Here is a 13,586-nt window from a genome sequence, read left to right on the forward strand (position 1 = left end):
ATACATGCATCCTATTAAATGCCGAACTCCCTAGCCCACATAAATCACTAAATTTCACAACAATTGATCTTCAAAGCATAAGAAACAAAATACCCAAATTCTACGCCTGGATATCTTGTAGTTTAAAACTAAATGGTTTGCATATCGCTATAAGTCCATTGTCTGTTTATTATATCCCTGACTAAACCAGACATTTTAGCCGCTACTGAAACTTGGCTAAAACCCTACATAAAGGATTCAGAATTCCTTCCTCCAGGGTATGCCTGCCTACGAGCAGACAGACCCCGTAAAAAAGGAGGAGGCACTGCTATACTCTTTCCTAACACCCTTACCATTGTCTCTTATTCAGTTCTAGTCCCCGATTTTCTATAGTCAAAATACTTATATCACTCCTCTAAATGAACAATTCTACGTATCTCTGTGTTATACTCTTATACATCACCCCAGGTACCTATATTCCCATTCTAGAGGAAATTCTGACCTGGATATCAAGCAATATAATGAAACAATTATCCTAGGCAATATAAACATAATCTATAAAGAGTTCTCAGGTCAGTTTTCTTCAGCTAATATTAACCTCTACAATTTTACTCAACTAATATCAGATATAACCAGACCCAACAGAAACAAAGAAACTGGTTAAATTTTTGACTGGATACTAGTCTCAGCCCCAAACACAATTTCAGCAGCAGGCGCACTTCCCTGCAGCATTAATGATGACTTACCAGCCTACATACTGCGTAACACCAAGCCAATACCTTCCCAACACCAATATAAGCTTAGCAGGAACCTTAGCAACTTTAATCCTATAACTCTTAATGACATCCTGAGTAACATCAACTGGAATATACAAAGATTCCTGTCCCTTTACAAGGCTGTTGAGTTCTTCAACTCCACATTCCTCAACATCTTAAACTAGTCCCTGTAAGACAAAAAAAGAGTAAAAACTAAGCATGCCATATGGCTCTCTAAAGCTACTAAGCAAGTCATGGCTGCAAGGGACAAAAGATGGAAAAAATGGCACGAGTACAAGAACGCCATTGATCTCCTAAAATTTAGACAACTCCGTTATCAAGCTAAGTCATATCTGACAGAAAAGAATATTACTTAAGCCTCCAACAAAATCATAAACAAAATCCAAAGACATTTTGGAACTCCATCTCATCTATACTCAACCCTAATACCAAAAGCAACCCTTGCCCATTCCCCAAGAAAAATGACAGTGAAATAGCTACCCTCTTCAACTCACATTTTTTGATACTATAGCTAAACTAACCACTACCTTTCCCCAAATTAGCTCTAACTTTCTTCCACAAACACCTTCTTCTCATTACACTAGCACCCACTCCCCATTCTCCTTCTCTTTCCCCCTATACCCATCACCAGTATAACTAAATTTCTCCTAAACCTGAAGCCTGGTTCTGCTGCCCCAGACAACTTACCCCCAAAATACCTCCAATTGTCAGTTAGATCCATTGCCTATCCCATCAGCATGCTTTTCAATAGATCCCTCCAAGAGTCTTATCTTCCTACAGTCTAGAAAAAAGCTTATATTCTTCCCCTCCACAAAGGTGGTAATAATACCAACATTTCTGACTTTCTACCCATAGCTATTCTCTCCTCTTTCTCTAAAATCCTTGAAAAATGTATCCAGTTTCAATTTTTAAACTATCTACTATCAAGCCAGTTCCTCTCCCCAACTCAACACAATTTCAGGCCTGGTCATAGCACTACAACCACTCTTATTTCCTTTATGGACAGTCAATCAAGCTAGAAATTATGTCAAATTAGTATCTTCACTCTTCCTTGACCTCTCAAAGGCTTTTGACACAGTCTCCCACCCAATACTCCTCAGGAAACTATCCACCCTAGATGTCTCCACCCCAGCTCTAACCTGGTTCAGTAACTATCTAACAGGCAGGCAACAATCTACTAGATGAAAACCTGACATTTAACCTCCACATCCACAATAATATCAAAAAAACAAACCAAAAACTATGGTCTCTTTACAGACACAAACACTTAACTGCTCCACTAAGCATACTCTCTCCTCAACATTTCTCCTTCTCTCTCTCCTATATGATGCTCCTCTCCTTACCAATATCCAGTCTTCCTTAAAAGCCAAGCTTGAGTCTTGCTACTACATGATTGCTAAATTTGCAACCTACAAAACACACTCTTCCCACCACTGCATATCCCTGCAAGCACTTAACTGGTTTGAACTCCCAAACCATCTAATCTATCTTCAGCTAATCACAGCACACAAAATCATTTTCAAACCCTGAGACTGCCTAACCTTTTCATCTATTTTAACCCACTACCACTGAAATATGCCACTCACATCCGAAAATCAACTCCTTCTTCAAGTAGACAAATTAAAACTCCCAACTGGTGACATGCTGTATTATTTCACTATGTCCAAGCTATGGAATTCTCTCTCAGTAGCTACCACAACCACCAGAAATATCTCCTCCTTCAAAAAATCACTGTGGCAGCACCTCCCCACCCTGTGGTAATGCAAATGTCTTAACTCCCATGCATCTGTAACCTGAATCCCACGTCCTAAGTTTTATTGACCCTACAGCCTCTTCTTGTCATATCTTCTTTCATCACTACTTAATAAATCATTATGATTTGTCTAATCCTAACTCACTATGTATTGATTCCTAGCAATTTATTAATAACTCATTTCCATTCTTCCTTCCATCATTTATTCTGATTGCTGCTCTTAGATTACCGTGTAAATACTTCTATAGGACTGCTTATATCTAAAATGTTCACCAAAATGCCTACATGTTTAGTATGTACCCTTAAACTGTATTATCTGTAAATATCCCATGAGTATAGCCCTTCTATTTTGCTTTTGTTTAACACTGCCTGTATGTACCATCCATTTTGAATTTTTACCATTATACTAGTATGTACCCTTAAACTGTATTATCTGTACATATTGTATGGGTATAACCCTTCTATTTTGTTGTTGTTTTAATATTGTTCCATTTTGCTTACACGGTGTGTATATGCTATCCAAGTTTGGATTTTTGTACCATTATGCTAACTGCCTTGCGTAGCTTTACTCCCCTGGCCTCCACTGAAAATTAGTTCTCTCAGCCCAGTGAACTTTCCTGGTAAATAAATGCCAATAAATAAATAAATAAACATTTCAAGCACGGGCATTAATGCCTTTCTAGCTTGTCAATATACCAAAACACTTATTCCCATAATAAGTGTCCAGGCTCTGTTCTATGCATCACCTACTCTGTCAGAGAACCAGTTAGTACATTTATCATTCTTTCAGAATCTTCTACACAGGTTGCCTAATGATTCTTTAGTACTTTTTGATAACATCAAACATTCCCAGAGGTAGTTGTCTCTAAGTGCACTATATACCTGAATAAGATCTCTTATTAGATATCTATAAGAGACACTGTACAAGTTCAGATATTTTAGTCTTTCATAATAACTTAAATTTTCACATCCACGGATGCCCTTGATGTATTTCTGCTGTACTGTTTCCAGTTTACTCATGCTTGTTTTCTTATAGGGTTTCCATACTGTTATTCCGTACTCAAGTTTGGGCTAATGTAACTAACAGACAATAACTTCATCATTTTTGATTTCCTAGACTTTATAAATATTTTTGTACAAACTATAGTTCTATAACTATCATTAACTAATTGGTTGATATGATTAGAACAACTCATAGCTGGATCTACCCATATACCCAGGTCCTTAAATGAGTCTATAGTTTCAATCACTGTGTGCTGTATTAAATATTCACCTTTCAATTTATGTCTCTCAAATCTCATATGCTTAGTTTTTGATGCATTTATCAGCATATTATTCTCCTGTGTCCAAATGGTCAATTTAGTCTAGTTATTTTGCAGACATGCCTTATCTGTAACACACATGATCAGTTTACCCAATTTCAGGTAATCTGCATATAGACTATAGAACTCCTCAGATGAAAAAGTTAGGTCTGAAAGATACAATCTAAACAAGTAAGGGCCTAGTACAGAGCCCTGTGGGACACCCTGACTGTAACCAAGGATTTCACCTGTCCAATTACTGTATGATACTTGACATGTCCTATTTGTAAGCCATGCAGCTAACCATCTTATTAAGAGTACATTAATGCCTAGTTGTACTAATTTATTGATCAGTGTTTTGTGTACGACCCTGACAAATGCTGAAGTAAAATCTATATAAATTACTTCACAGCACAATTTTTCATTCATAGTTGTTATTATAGTGTTATAGAACATCATATTAAAGGTGGTAATAGATCTGTTTTCAACATATGCATGCTGATATATGGTTTCAAGTCCAAACCTATCCATTTCTGACAATAACTTATCCAATATTACCTTCTCCATTATTTTTCCACAAAATGAAAGTAGACTTAAGGGTCTATATGACTCTGGATCTGTCCTACTCCAATTTCCCTTAAAGACAGGTTTAATAAGCGCATGTCTCCAATCTTGAGGAATCTCCCCATATTTATATGACCTAGTGAATAATAGATATAATGGTACCATAAGGCCTTGCTGAAGTGTTCTCAGTTCATTGTTACTAATTCCATCTCCTCCCTGTGCTTTGTTCGGATCCAGTTTGGGCAGTTCTTTTTCAATATAATCTAATCTGATTCCAGTATCAGGTTTCCTCGATGTCACTAGGACAACTTATTACCCCTTTTTGTAGCCAAACTGTTTTGCATAAGATTTTGTAAATATATCTATAATCTGTTGTATCTGAGAACAAATTTTAGAATCTGCTCGCATTTTATCAATTTGTATGTCTTTACTCCTTCCACATCTAATGTAGCTATAAAAAGGTTTCCCTCCTGTGTTTCATGCAAGAAATGTATGAACTCCTCTAGGTCATCTGCACTTGACTTTGGTGGTCTATACACTCCAACAATTGTTATATGTTCCAGGGTTCCCTTTATTGCCACAATTACACAGTTTATAGTATTGGTGTTATCAATGAACATGTAATAATCACAGGTCTCATAATTTCTATCATAACACATCCACCTGATTTTTTGTTAGAATGTTTGTTACAGTAAAAATATTTATACCCTGACAGAACTGCTTAACAGTCATTGTTATTTAACCGTGTTTCACAATCAATAACATCAATCTTGTGGGAACTTAGCAAATTTTCTAATAAAAAAACTTTATTATTAATGCTCCTAGCATTAACAACCATCAGAGATGCATCAAATGTTGGTACCTATGAACTGTTAAATTTTCAGCCTGGAAAAAATCCTGCCTAGTGTTTGTGAAATATTGCAAAATATCTGCTGCAAAAATTCTCTTTCCTTATCTAGACCAATGCATGCCATCCTGTCTGAAAAAACTAGGCTTTTATGCTCTAAAACATTTCCATTTTTTTAAAAACAGGACATTTTTTCTATGTAAGTATTTACCCAAAAATATATTTTCATTCGCAGTGACCTGACTATCCTTTCTATAGGTGATTTGTGAAAAATACATCCTAACACCAGTACAAGCTATACTATCTCGGAGGGCTGTCAGTTCCCTACTAACAGTCAGAGAATCCTTGCGGATGACACCAGTTGTACCAACGTGAATAAAAACGGAGCTGTACTTCCTTACATTAAGGTGTTCCAAGGCTTGTCTCACATCTTCTATTTTTCCTCCTGGCAAGCATAACACTATTCAATGTTCATTATCTTCTCTGCAAATACAAGTATCAGTTCCTCTAATAATAGAATCTCCAATTACAAGAATATCTTTGCTGGCCAGTGTTGAAGAATTTTTAGTTTCTAATAAATTAATATCTGCTCTATCAATTGTTATGAAGGACAGATCTTCATCACCATTAGTCTTACTAACCCCACTGTATTAAATTCTCATCCAGCTGGTATTGTAAATTCTTACATGGAAACTCGATCAGTCCAAATCAGTCCAACCAAGGAACTTCTCAAATATACCATTTATTAGACACACAAATCACAATTGTAGACAAGTTGACCTAGGTTTCGTCTTGAACTTATACAGACTTCATCAGAACTAACACATCATACTGAAACCACTTCCTTTATAACACTCCCAGGTTAATTGATTAATTACACTCCCACAAAATTAAAGACACATACCCATCAGACCATACATATACCTAAAAACATATATAAGCTAAAACCATGAATAAAAACATACTATAATATTACATAAAAATAAACATATAAAAATATGTAAGATAAAATCAGTACAAAATGAATAATAAAATAATTTGATTTGTAAATCCAACAATATAAGTTACAAAATGTCTAGATAAAAACAAATTTTATGGCAGAAATTTTAGCCCAGTATATATCTTAACTTTAGTAATGGAGCTAAACTAATATGGTCATTAATTCCAGGATAACTAGTGGCATTTAACCTTATTTGCCACTTAGTTTCACTAATATCTAAATGGACATCCAATATATGCCCTTGATTATCCTTAATAACTTGCTGAATAATACAAAATTGGAATTCGTGACCTATATTTATCTTAATATGTCTTGCCAGTGCATTAGTATTTTTCATATGTTTAATGTCCAGCAAATGCTCCCCTATCCTTTTTCTAAGTGTACGACAGGTTTTTCCAGTATAAACCGCCGGACACTGATTGCACCTAGCTAAATACACCACATTTCTGCTATAGCAATCATAATGTCCACTAATAAATATAATTTCTTTCCCTAATTTAATCATATTTCCTGATGTAAGAATATACTTGCCTTTATTACATCTGCCACACTTAAAATTCCCAACCGGCCTACAAGACCTAGATGTCAATTTTAACTTACTACCCTCTAATAGATTTTTAAAAGATCTATCCTTTCTATATACATTAATAGGAGAGGCCCTTAATTTACTATATACACCAGTATCTAATTTCAATAAATCCCAATTCCTCTGTATTATCCTCACCATAGATTCCGTGTCACAATTATATGTGGTTATAAAAAACAAACCTTCCTTAATTTTATTTTCCTTTTTCACTTCAAATTCAACCAACAACTCACCTATGTCTGTACCATTTTTTAATATGGGCTGATAAATCCCTCCCTTTCTTTTATCTATAATCTCCACCTTAATAGCTTGTACCAGGGTCTCGGGGTAATCTCTTTTCAAAAACATTCCTGTAATAAAATCTAGTTCCTTTTCAAAATTTAAGTAGTTATTAACCATTCTGGCAGCCCTGACCATCTGCCCTTTAATTATAGCCCTTTTCTGGTGGTCAGGGTGCCAGCTCTGATATTCCAAATAAGAATTCGAAAAGGTAGATTTTTTATAAATATTTAATATAAAACTCCTTTTATCGTTATCAACTGTCAAATGGACATCTAAATAATTTATTTCAGTATAACTATAAACAAAGGTAAATTTTAAAAAATCGACCGAACTGTTAATATATTCCAGGAATGCTTCCAACCTCTGAATGTCACCATCCCAAATTATAAAAATATCATCCAAAAATCGCATATATTTCTGGATGAATTTATTAAAATCACTTTGAAACACATATTCTTGTTCCCAATAGGACATAACATAATTTGCATAAACGGGGGCACACGCTGCCCCCATTGCTACTCCAGTAGCCTACTTATAGTAGCTGCCCTCAAAAAACAACAAATTGTTGTTTAATACCATGTCCATAAGGGATACAAAAACATTTATTTGATCCTGATCAAATGACCCTATCTTATTTAGCTGATTCTCCAACCATTCTAGACCAATACTATTAGGAATCGCTGAATATAAATTACAAACATCAATAGTAAGTAAAATAGTTGAAGGGCCTATTCTCACATCATTTAGTTGGGATAAAAAAATGCCATGAGTCCTTAGTAATGTAATTGAACATTTTTAATCCCCCTTGGAGATGAAAATCTAAATATTTACTTATAAAGAAAGTTTTATTCCTTTTACCATCCACAATCAGTCTGAAAGAAACATCAGTCAGACCCTTGTAAATTTTAGGAATGCCAAAAATATTGCTTATTACCGGAAAATTATTCACCAAATACTCAAAATCCATTTCATTGATTTGTCCTTGATAAAGCATATCCTTTAGCATCAGGTCAATCTTTGAATAGGCCACATGAATTTCATTTAAAGTTATTTCTTCATATGCTTCCCCTGTTAACATCCTAAACATATAGTCTGAGTAGTCATTTTTATCCACAATCACTATTCCATTGCCCTTGTCGGGCTTCATAAAATGAATGTCCTTATTTGTGATAAGCTCATTAAGCACTACAACTTCATCATCAGTCAAATTACTATACACATTTTTCACTTTGTTATTCATATTGCCTTTGAAATATTCCCGCATTTCTAACTCACAGGCCTTCTCAAACATCATCACTGTATTATTTGTGATAGGATTAAATTTGCTAGGTCTCTTTAGAACACTAGTATTTACGTGTCCGTCCTGTAAAAAACTCATTTTAATATTAATTTTCCTAGTTAAGTACTTTAAGTCAATAAGCACGTCAGTAATATTACCTTTCCTACCAGGAATAAAGGTAAATCCTTTAGATAATAATTCAGCGTGTTTAACCTCTATTGACTTACTAGAATAATTGTACACTTTAAAATCCCCATGTTGATTAAATATAATAATGGGTTCACTAGGGCCTGTAACATAATTCACTTCTTGTATTAAATCAATTAACCCGCTAATGTCTAAATTATTCTCGCTGTCTTCTAAAACGTTTATAACATTATTCATATCAGTATTGCTATTAAATAACAATCCAGCCTTATTATTTACTAAATGCAGATCAGTAATTACGCTAGTCTCAGGCGAAAAATTTGTTTCACTGTTAAAATAAACTTCATTTGTTCCATTAATAGTCACACAATTGTTTGCATGACAATAATTTGATCCAGATAAAACCATTACATCTAAACCATCATTCATTGTGGTATCTACAGTCTGGTAAATACTTACATTTAATAACGAATCAGTCATTTCGCTACTAGGGGGTCCATCCACCCCTTCAGCATCCATTACTACTGTTAATACCTCCATGGGTTGAAATTCTGCTAACTCGCCAATGTTCCCTAACCGTAGTTTGTCTTCAATTCTACCACCCACACTTGATGTTCTTGACCGAACCGTCATATGGACCAAACCACCCGACACTTCTATCTCCAGTCCTAGCGAAAATCCTCGTGCTGTTTTTGTTGTGGACCCCATTTCTTAGGTCTGGCTCCCTGGTCCACGTGTCTCTCAGTCTCCTCTCTCATCCGTTGTGAGTAATTCCCTTCTCGGTTATGCAACCATTCAGAATGCCTCGGACCCTCTTCCATAGCATGTTTGTCATGCTGGAGATGCGCGTCCCTTCGTGATGACGTCATTTCCCCTTCTTTTTCATTTAGATTGCCAGTTGCTGATTCCATGTAATTATGATTACCCTTAGACAAGGGATACACCCTCTGATTACGATATTCATCAGTATCCCTCTGTATTTTACGTGTTTTCCTTTGGAATATAGTATAACAGTCATTTTCAACTGTATTTAAAATGTTTTGATAATTGGTTAAATAATGCTCAAAATTCAAATCACTTAGTATAGTGTCATTGTCCTGCTCCAATTCATTCATTAAACGAGCTATAACTTCGTCATTGTATTTTATCATTATTCTCATTAACTCCAACCCTGTTTGATCAAAAAGCTTATGTACTTCCTGGATCATTGCCTCGTTCCCAGAAATACCATTTGGATATCTCCATAATCTTAGTCCCCGAGGCACTAATTCTAGTTCAATATTCCTACTCAAATATCCGTTTTCTAACTGGAGCTTTTTCATAGTATGCAATTTCTTTTCAAAACTTTTTAATTGTTCTACTAAAGTCAGGTTAATTTTTGAGCCTGTTTTATGACTATTTGAACCATTCTGAAAATCAAATTGTAGATTTTTCCACTGCATTTTATCCAAATGATTTTCCATAAAACCACTAGCTGCTAAAACATTTCTCTTACCGGTCTGTACATTGACATGTTCATTGGCATTCGCCTCCTTATTAACAGACTTATTACTTGTTGTGGGAGTAGGCTGTGTTAATGGTAAGCCCAGACTACCTAGACTACCCAAATTTTTGGGGGAGCCAAGGGATGATGCCTGTTGTTGCTCCACCAAAGTTTTGATTTGCTCCGTATGCTCAGACAGTTGTTCATTAATTTTTTGTATTTTGTCATACACACACACATGCCTAGGCAAAAGACAATATCTGGGTAGTACACTGCATATTGGCCATTGATAGTAGCAGTGACAGCAGTGGGCTACAGAGGGCATGTCACCCTGCCCATCTGTCCAATATGCACGTACATGCAGACAGTTCACCTCCACCATGTTCCCCAATGGACTCCTGCACCACCTGTGGTGTCTTCACATATGACTCACAATGGACATACCATGCCTGACAACATGCCCTGTATGGACAGATTACACTGACATCAGGGAATGCTGTTGGCATGCTATCAATGTAGGTGAAGGGTAAACCTTCTGCCCATTACCAGTTCCTGCCACAAGTGGGCAAGACTGGCACATCTGATGATAATTTGCATTCACAACATGGGCCAGACACCCCAGGTACAGTTCCACATGTCACTGTAAATGCATGTGGGAGGTGTACACATCCCAGACACCATCCATGTCATGGACTAAGGAACATATACATAGCATGTGGTGTACAGCATTGGCCACACACAATAGTCACCCAGCTGACTGGTTGGGGGATGCATTACCCACCTGTGTGGGCAAATGCAATAACTACAGGCCTGAGGCACAATGCAGACTATTGTCATGTGGCCTGATGCCAAGGTATACCCATTGCCTACCCTTGTACAGCCTGCTAGCACAGTTGACCACCAGACACCCATGTAGACATGCACACATGCATGTCAGAACTGGCACCCTGTGGGTTCATGTGTGTGTGTGTGTGTGTGTGTGTGTGTGTGTGTGTGTGTGTGTGTGTGTGTGTTGTATGGTGCATATGTCCACATCCACACTCACTACAACTCCCCCAGGGCATACTGAAGCATGCTGTCTGATGTCTGAAATCTCTTCATACTCTTTGCCCATACGGCCTTCTTATGACCATGTGGTGCATGTGATACCTGCACACTGATGTGTTGTGGCAATCCTACTACTGATGAGTTGCACTCCTGGCCCTGAAAAGTGTGTCAATGTGTGTGCATCCCTGTGTGAGTGTGCCTGTGTTGACACTGGCACCTGTTCATGCAGACAGGCATGTGTACAAGACCAACCGTATGTCTACCGTATCACTGTTGCAGATGTCATTTACCCTCACATATATGTTCTGGGTACTCCACATCAGGTAACCCATGTGGTGCAACCAATAACTGCATTGAACTATGATAGCACTACATAGTTGTCAGGGATTTGATACTCTGTGCTGGTACGTGTGTGACACAAACATGCTTCAGTTTTACTCTCTCTGACATATATCTGCCTCTGTCTGCCTCCCCCACTCTCTTTCTGGTGGATGTGGAGACCCACACCTGCCTTGTTTAGGCAGCAGCATGTGTGTATTTTACATGATGCTCATGATTAGCTGATGGCCTCTCCACGAATTGCAGCCCTCCCATAGCTGATTGTATGTGGAACAGCTGTGGTAACAATCCCATAACCAATTGCATGGAAACACACTCCAATACTTAGGAACATCATGGTGGTGTGGGGCCTTTGCAGACACTGTGAGCAGGAACTAGATCTGATGTTTGGCAAACAGCATCCCAGATGGATTGGAGATTTATCTCTAACAACATACACTGGGGAAAGAGGGAAACCAATAGGAGGGGGATGTGCCTGACCTGAGTACAGACTGTAAGTGCTGCTATACTACATTTGGAGTAATGTTGGTTTAACAGTGTTTGTTTGGATATGCCTGTCGTACATGTCGCAATACCTCCCATGTCAGTTCCATATATATGAAGAATCCCTGTCTGCAGGGTCAACTGCAGACTGGGCAGTGTTATGCCTATGGTTTCATGTGTTATCCACAGTGCATCAATCTGTGGAATGCAGAAGGTAGTGTGAGGATTGCAGTCTGTAGATGGTGAAGGCCGTGACAGTTACTGACTTCATATCCCTCATAGGACATATGTTGCAACACACCCTGTTACAATGGAAAATATATGAGGTTATCACAGCAACATGTCTATACTGGCCCTCTGTATGTGCTGTCAGCCACACCTCTGTCAACCTGGCATGTATGAAGTGGTGCATATGTGCTGTACATCATAAATACTGTCATTATAGCTGATAACAAGCCAGTGGTATATCAGATTGCTACACATGTCATGCACAGTAGCAGTCATATTTCATGACATACACTGGACATTCTGTGGGTGTTTGTACATTACTGAGGTCTGTGTAGTGATGGTGAATGTCGACAGTGTGTGTATTGTTAATATGTACTTCAGCCTGTGCACAGACTGTGGTAGATGTCATTGTTCTAGCTCCCCTTCTATCAGATATTACATGCTGCCCCACTGTATGGTACCATTTTACCATACATATTTGTAGGGCCATGCACACATCTCATACCACAGACAGCCATCATACCAAACTGTGTAGCAGCCCAGTATATGTAGGGTCATTCTGTGAGTGGCACATATGAAGATGGTGTAGAACAGATAGTCCATATACTGTAATATTATGCTAGCTTACCATATGTGGCTGTGGCTGTGTTTACATTGGTTGTGGTTATGCACTGTCACACAGGTGTATCTTACCTTGTGCTGTAACATGGCTGTTGAGCCTGCTATATATGCAGGTACATGTGCATTCCCCCATACAAGATGTAGGCCAGTGTTGATCCAGTCTGCAGTAGCCTGCACAGTGCATTGTTACATGCCTAGCAGCTTAGTGTACTTAACCAGTGGGATGTTATGTGCAGATACTAGCCAGATGTACTGCTGCTGGGCCTCCCTTAAATATCATGTAAGTCAGACAGAGCAGTGGGATGCTGTACAGATGTATGTCAATATCTAGTGGGTGGTATGTGTCCATGGCACCCCTGTACCAGCAGTCATTATGTGTCAGGCCAGACAGGAGTGTGTGAATCCAACACCTATCGTGCCAAATGTATACCAGTCGTTATGTGTTATACCCATCTACATGGCTGTCTACATCCATGTTCTGTTGTGATTTCCTGCTAGGTGTGTATCATATAACTTGTTTGCATTTAAAAGCATTCTCTAGAGTCTCCTTGATCCTTTATCTGTTTAAACATTTCTGCAGTTTTGTCTGCCTAAGTAGTGTTGGTAGTTTAGCGTTGTCCATATTCAGGCTTGTGTTTTGGGCCTAGTTGTTTGTTAGTAGAGGCTGTGTGTCTGAGCACATGTCCCAGGCCATCATAGCTTAGCCAAAGCCAGTATAGCATTTCAGTGAGAGTGAATTGTTTGTGGTCATTGGCTGACTGGGGTTGCCTGGACTACGCCTTGGAGTAAGCACCTCATTGGTTCTTTCAAGCTTTTTTTAAAGTTGTTTCAGGTTTCAACTTTGTTACTTAAGAAGGTAACTTGTGACTGT

The sequence above is a fragment of the Protopterus annectens genome, chromosome 2.part0, assembly GCF_019279795.1.
Source record: "Protopterus annectens isolate FY-2018-M chromosome 2.part0, PAN1.0, whole genome shotgun sequence".
NCBI classification, from domain to species: domain Eukaryota; kingdom Metazoa; phylum Chordata; order Ceratodontiformes; family Protopteridae; genus Protopterus; species Protopterus annectens.